Source organism: Microcaecilia unicolor, chromosome 2 (genome assembly GCF_901765095.1).
Source record: "Microcaecilia unicolor chromosome 2, aMicUni1.1, whole genome shotgun sequence".
Classification (NCBI taxonomy): Eukaryota; Metazoa; Chordata; class Amphibia; order Gymnophiona; family Siphonopidae; genus Microcaecilia; species Microcaecilia unicolor.
This window is the reverse complement of record NC_044032.1, coordinates 205,157,365-205,164,354: the sequence shown is the minus strand read 5'-3', so window position 1 is coordinate 205,164,354 and position 6,990 is coordinate 205,157,365. Positions and strand designations below refer to the sequence as shown.

Below are 6,990 nucleotides of genomic sequence, written 5' to 3'. Positions count from 1 at the left end.
CAAATGACTACATTTGGTCTAGTGTGGCTGAGCAATGTGCCCATGTTTTTGTAATGGCAGCTGATTAAGAGAAGTACAAACAAAAGCCAGGTACAACACAACGAATAGTATACTTAAAAGAACAAAAGTAAAATGATTTGTGATTTGTTTTTCACTCAGTTCTGCTTGTGTTTAGGCTATCATTGGTATAACATCAATTACCCTAACTGTAATCTGTACCCTGTGTGCTAATAAATACTTGTAAATCGGTGTCAAGATTTGTAATTGCTGGGACACTACTCATTTTGCAATACATACAGATAAGCAGCTAGGAATGCTGACATGTAAGTATTTGAAAATGCATCTTGTGCTGGTACAGGCTATAATGTAGATGGCTGTCATGGAATGGGCCGATGCCTCTCAGGTTACCTAAGAGAAGCGGAGTGAAGGTGCATTTAAAGTGCCATTATAGTGTCTGTCTATCTACATATATACAGTACTGCTGTCCATAGAGGCGACAGTGCTGAATATATATAGACAATGCCACCACAAAAAAAAAAATATATATATATATATATTTTTTTTTTGTTTTGCTGAGTGGTTTAAGTTGTGACAGAGTTTTTTTTGTTTTTTAATTTTCCCTGTGGTAATTTAAACCTTTATCTGTATTATCATGTGAAATGCCTTTGCTCTGCCTGTGCAACTATAGGGATCATTCTATAATGTATGCCTATATGTAGGTGCCTGTTCTATAAAGGAAGATGCCTATGTTCCTTATAGAATATTAACAGGTAGATAGGTACATATGTGCTTAGGTGCGACCGACTTGTGCTGGCCATCGATTTAGCGTATGTGCATGTCTGTGATACGCATGTGACTTATAGTTTCTCTGTGCACGCCTACTGTAAAATGCGCACTGTGTAAGATATATGTGTATTTACAGCATTGGTTCCCAAATCTGTCCTAGGGGAACACCCAGCCAATCAGGATTTCAGGATATCCACAATGCATATTCATGAGAGATTAGCATGCACCTCTTCCACCACATACAGATCTCTCTCATAAAATTCACTCTGGATATCTTGAAACCTGACTGGCTAGGGGTTCCCCCAGGTCAGGCTTGGGAACCACTTGATTTACGGAATAGTTCATAGGCGTGTACCTGGCTTGTTTGTGCTTATATGCTAGTATTCCGAACATCATTGGTTTTACTTACCCTCCTCCCCATTCCCCCTCTACTCATCCCATCCTTCTCTTCTCACTCTCCCCTTTATTTTATCCCGCCTTACCCCATTTCTCCCAAATTTACACTATCCTATCCAGTCTACCCTCTCTTATACTAATCATACCTTATCAAGATCAACTTATCATACACTATCAAGCTGAACTTATAATATTTTGAAATTTCTATTATATGACTTTGTATTTCAAATTACTATGTAAGCCGCATTGAGCCTGCATTGTGTGGGAAAGCGCAGGGTACAAATGTAATAAATAATATCTTCGTGCATAACTGGTGCGTAAATGTCAACTCCTATATTATAGAATTACTCCTTTTGTGGAGTGTGCTGAGAGAGAGAAGGTGAATTTTCAGCGACAGTATTCATATAGTGCTGTTGAAAATTCATGTGTAGGAGGTATATACATTTAGCAACTCCTGCAAGACACATAAAGCCTTTTGAATATCTGTCTCTAAATTTCTTGGTGCTGTTGGTATGATGACAGATTATCAGATTCAAGTTCACTAATTCAGATTTTTAAATGATCCTCCACCCCTTTTTTTTCTCTGTTGGGATTGTGGGATTGGGTCATTGATTAGTTGGATTTGTCATCTCTGGTTCTGAATGATATGCATGTGAATGAGTTATACTTGTCCTTGGTTCACAGTTCTCTAGAGTATATGCCATAATTATACACACTCTCTGCCTCCTTGGTTAGTACAGTGAAGGAGACTTCATCCAGTGCCATTCAGTAAATGATAGTGTTTATTTTCATAGTTTAGCTCTTTTTGCATGACTGAAATCATGGTCTGGAAAGGTAGGCATGTGGTTTCTGTTAACTTTGTGTTGATAAGGGCCTGTTAGTTTTATGCAATGCGTGAAGTGGAGCTGAACCCTTTACATCCTCACCTCAGTGTAGTAAAAATTGGAGGCTTCAAGTAACCAGCCTACTGTAAACGTTGAGAGGTCCGAGGCCATACTACTTTGTTGATTGTTCTCTGGAGTGTAAATGAAAGATTTGGAAGATGCCAATGGTTGTCTTTCTAACTGCTGGCTTGTACATTCTGTCTTGTCCTCTGATTTTATTATTTTATCATGTTTAATGATTTTACTAATATCTTAAACATGTTCTGGCTATAATTATATCATTTTGGCATTCTGGGACTTCAAGACCTATTGCCTTCACTTCTCCATTGCTTTCTGCTTCCACCAAGAAGTCGTAGCTATATTGAGAATTGCTTCAGCAGACAAATTATTTACTACCAAACTAATTTTCAGTCAGCACGGTTATTGAATTAAGTACATAAGTGTTGCTATACTGGGACAAACCAAAGGTCCATCAAGCCCAGTATTTAAATGAATCCTTGTTTTCAGCGTTCTATCAGCATAGATAGCAGTGCTGAATATATGTGTGTAGTTCAGTTGTAAAAAACAAAACTTAAATGGCTGTATGTGTTGATGTGTTGAGTGCTGCTTAGATGGCAATTGTGACTCTGAAGAACTATGGCCTGTGCTGGGCAGACTTGTATAGTCTGTGTCCCATATATGTAATCCAGCTTTGATGGAAACTCCCAGTAGTGGGAACGTGAGGTAGGGCCAGGCAGATTTTTGTGGTTGTGTCCCACAATAACAAGATAAATTCAAGTAGGCTGGAGTGGGCTTTGACAGAACCCCAATAATTGGAACCTAAGGACAGTGCCAGGCAGACTTTATGTCCCAGAAAGACAAAGATTTAGTACTTTATATCACATTTATTGTTGGTTTAATCATGAACTGATAATGAGTGTGACTGTTGGGCAGATTTCATGGGACCGTTTAGGTCTTTATCTGCTGTCATTAACTATGTTACTGTGTTACCGTGGTGGCCTATTTAGCAGGCCTGCACTAACCCCATGATATTCAACTGGTGGCTGTCAGCATTTTTTAAAACACTAATCATTGCCAGCTATTCATTTCCAGGCCATGTCTGGGCACTGGCACTGAATATTGGGGGCGAATTTCAGGCAGGCTGGGCGCCGGAGCTTATGCAGTCCCAGCCGATATTCTACTGGGGACCGCAAATTTTCAGCTAGGTCCCGCCTAAGAGTTATGCGACCCTGCTGAATATCGGACAATGGCCCTGCATAACTTTGTTTAATTTCTTTTTAAGAGCACAAGTCCCTCCTACCCCTAGCCTGTGGCAACCTCCTCCCCCCAGAAGACCCCCCCCCCCCCACCTGTATCCCTGGAGGTCCATTGAGGGGTCATTGGGGGCAGGAACGCAGCTTCCTCACTCCTGCCCCTTGCGGTACTTCGATGTGCTGTCTCCAGCGCTGCCCCTGACATGCCCTCTTTATAGTTGGGCTGTCTGTGGGGATATTCAGTGACATTCTCTGGTTGAGTGCAGTTGAAATATCCCCTCTTAGACAGTGGGAAGCAATTTTAAGTGGGCAGGAGAGGCATGGAAAGGAAAGTGATACTTTATATTATACGTATAAAGTATAACACTCAATGAGTTTATCTTGTTGGGCAGACTGGATGGACTATCCAGGTCTTTATCTGCCGTTACTATATATATATATATATATATATATATATATATATATATATATAGTAACGGCAGATAAAGACCTGGATAGTCCATCCAGTCTGCCCAACAAGATAAACTCATTGAGTGTTATACTTTATACGTATAATATAAAGTATCACTTTCCTTTCCATGCCTGCTAGACCAGCCCAAACAAATGGAATGTATAAAGCAGTACTTCATAGGGGTGGGGAAGACAAACTCCCCTAAATGATGGTTCTGCCAAAGGACACTTCATCCCTGGAAGGCACATCGTCTTGTAATGCTCATAAGAGTGGAGCAGTGACCAAGTCTCCACCATATAAATGTCCTCTGGGACTACTACCCCAGGAGGTTTCTTGTGTCTGCGTGAAATTGTCTCTAAGTCCAAAGACACCATCTTCCACAGGAGGATATAGGCCACCTCAGTGGCCACCTTAATCTACCATGCTATGGAGGATTTCAAGAATGCGTCACTTCCAAGGAAGTTAGATTGAGAATACAGTATTGTAGTATATGTATGAAGAGTAAATTATCTCTAACCAGATTCTGGTCGCCGCATCTCAAAAGATATAGTGGAATTAGAAAAGGTGCAGAGAAGGGCGATGAAAACGATAAAGGGGATGGGACAACTTCCCTATGAGGAAAGGCTAAAGAGGCTAGGGCTCTTCAGCTTGGAGAAAAAGGCGGCTGAGAGGAGATAAGATAGAGGTCTATAAAATAATGAGTGGCTGAATTCAGTAATGAGACTTTACTTTAAATCTACAAATCGCATATTTGGAGGACAAAAAATCTGGATTTATCCAGATGTGACTAAGACTACTCAACAAAAAAGAAAATTCTTTCTTTCTATGAGGTCTAAAACAATAGAATTAGGAGGATCCTTCCTTTTTGTGTACCCATGTAAATGTGTTGTAAGGTTAAACCAAACAAAATATGTGTTCTTTAATCCCGATCAGTTTAAATCTTTCCTAGACTCTAAACAACGATAGAGACTTTGTAGGAGTAAAACGAGAATGCTGGCGGCATCAATTTCTTTAATAATTTAGAGGAAATATAGTATAATCTTCACAAATTCCTACCCCCCTTCCTTTATTGAGGTCTAATGAGTCTAAATGTTATGTTACTTTTGAGGAAAGCAAATTCCTGGTTTGTTTTGGTTTCTAAAGCTGTATTTCACTTAGCAGTTTTTATGTCTGTTTAAGTTGCAAAATTCAATAAGTAAATAATATATAAAAAAAATAATGAGTGGAGTGGAGTGGAACGGGTAGATGTGAAGCATCTGTTTACGCTTTCCAAAAATACTAGGACTAGGGGGCATGCGATGAAACTACAATGTAGTAAATTTAAAACGAATCGGAGAAAACGTTTCTTCACTCAACGTGTAATTAAACTCTGGAATTCATTGCCAGAGAATGTAGAAAAGTCGGTTAGCTTAGCGGAGTTTAAAAAAGGTTTGGACGGCTTTCTAAAGGAAAAGTCCATAGACCATTATTAAATGGACTTGGTGAAAATCCACTATTTCTGGGTAAGCAGTATAAAATGTTTAGTACTTTTGGGGATCTTGCCAGGTATTTGTGACCTGGATTGGCCACTGTTGGAAACAGGATGCTGGGCTTGATGGACCTTTGGTCTTTCCCAGTATGGCAATGCTTATGTACTGTCTGGGAGATGTATCTGATTATGAATATGAACAATGTAGTATATGTATGAAGAGTAAATGGGCCCCACTCTGGTTCAGTTCCCCCCCCCCCCCCCACCTTAGGTCCCCCCCCTCACCTTTCAGGCTTTCCTTACAAGGCCTGGTGGTCTAATGCCAGTCACTCCTAACCATGCTGGCTTTGTTGTCCTAGATAAAAAAAAAAAAGGTGCCATTACTCATACAGAGTGAACCTTAGGGAATGGGGTCATTATCCATGGCTCCACCCCTACAGTAGCCACACACCCAACAGCAACCACACACCCAACAGCAACCACATTCTTGCCACCAGCCATGCTACGTATAAAAAGGCAACACTGAAAATATTACCAACACATCTCTTATTGGAAAAACAGAAGAAATTTAATTTTCTATATAAACTACATATCAGCAAAAAACCTCACTTGTCTTACATAAACACAGAACATGGATATTGCATGGCCTTAAAACACCAATATACACCAGAAGTAAAATCACATGAAGTGTCGCTTGCTTTTATGACCTGGCAAGGAGCACAGCTGAGGTGGAATTAATGCTATAAAAAGTGAATCTATATGACAGGTCTAGATCATCTAGAGATAGGATGAGCCATTTCTGGTTTTACCTTCATTGTATGCAGTGAGAGTAAATCAGCCCGAATTCAAATTGCCCCTGATGAACTGGAGCTGTCTGGTAGCTCATATCAGATTTTAATTATAAGAGCAGCTACAGATGAAAGCAAAAAATTGTTAGGGGCTGCAGAAAGTTGCTTAACTCAAACATGACTGACAACATTTTCTAGCAGTACAACAAATGTTTGAAACCTATCAGGCAGACTGGTAAGTGCCATCTCAAAAAAAAAACCCCTATAAAATGTAAGGGAATTAGTAATGTGTGCAAACCGTTAAATTAAACTAGAATAGCTCTATCTGGAAGATGGCTGCTTTTCAACCTGAAGATCACAGTTTCAAGGCTGGCTTGTGCATGAGTGGAAAGAAAACGTGCTGAAAGTCTTTGAGTGAGCTATCTAATTAGATAGGGTGGGATGCTTCTTGATGGCAGGCAAAAGGCGTTATAAAGGTGCATACCAGCTGAAAAAAGCCTTCTGGAAAATCATTAGTTTTAATCTACTTACTAGGTCAGTCTCATATCATTTGCTTCACTCTTGTACTTGTAATTTTTAGAATTTATTCTCAAAATGTTGTACCTTCATTCGCTGAGGACAAGCAGGCCAATAATTCTCCCATGTGAATAATGCAGTCTGTGTTGCTGTTCCAGAGCTTGAAAAAGCTTTATATACATTGCACTCCTACCGCTCTTGCTAGAGTGCCTTTCTTCCGAGAGGTGTGAGACCTTGTTCTCTTTTTTTTTCCTGCGGTGAGGAGATGGTCATTTTTACCACTCCTCACAGCGCGATTTGTGATTTCTTTTTGAGATTGTTTTTTTATTTTTTTTGGTGCTTTCCCTGTTCTTTTGCCCTGTTCTTTTTCAGAGTTCCTTTTTTTCCCCCTTTCCCTTACGGTTTAGGTTATTTTTGGACCTTTTAAAGTTTTCTTTGTTTTTACATG

The 6,990-nt window shown here is 39.8% G+C and overlaps 1 protein-coding gene across 1 annotated transcript in view; it reads left to right on the top strand.

Moving 5' to 3' along the window:
* ERCC6L2 (ERCC excision repair 6 like 2) overlaps positions 1-6,990 on the top strand; it is a 171,269-nt gene that overhangs the window by 30,814 nt on the left and 133,465 nt on the right.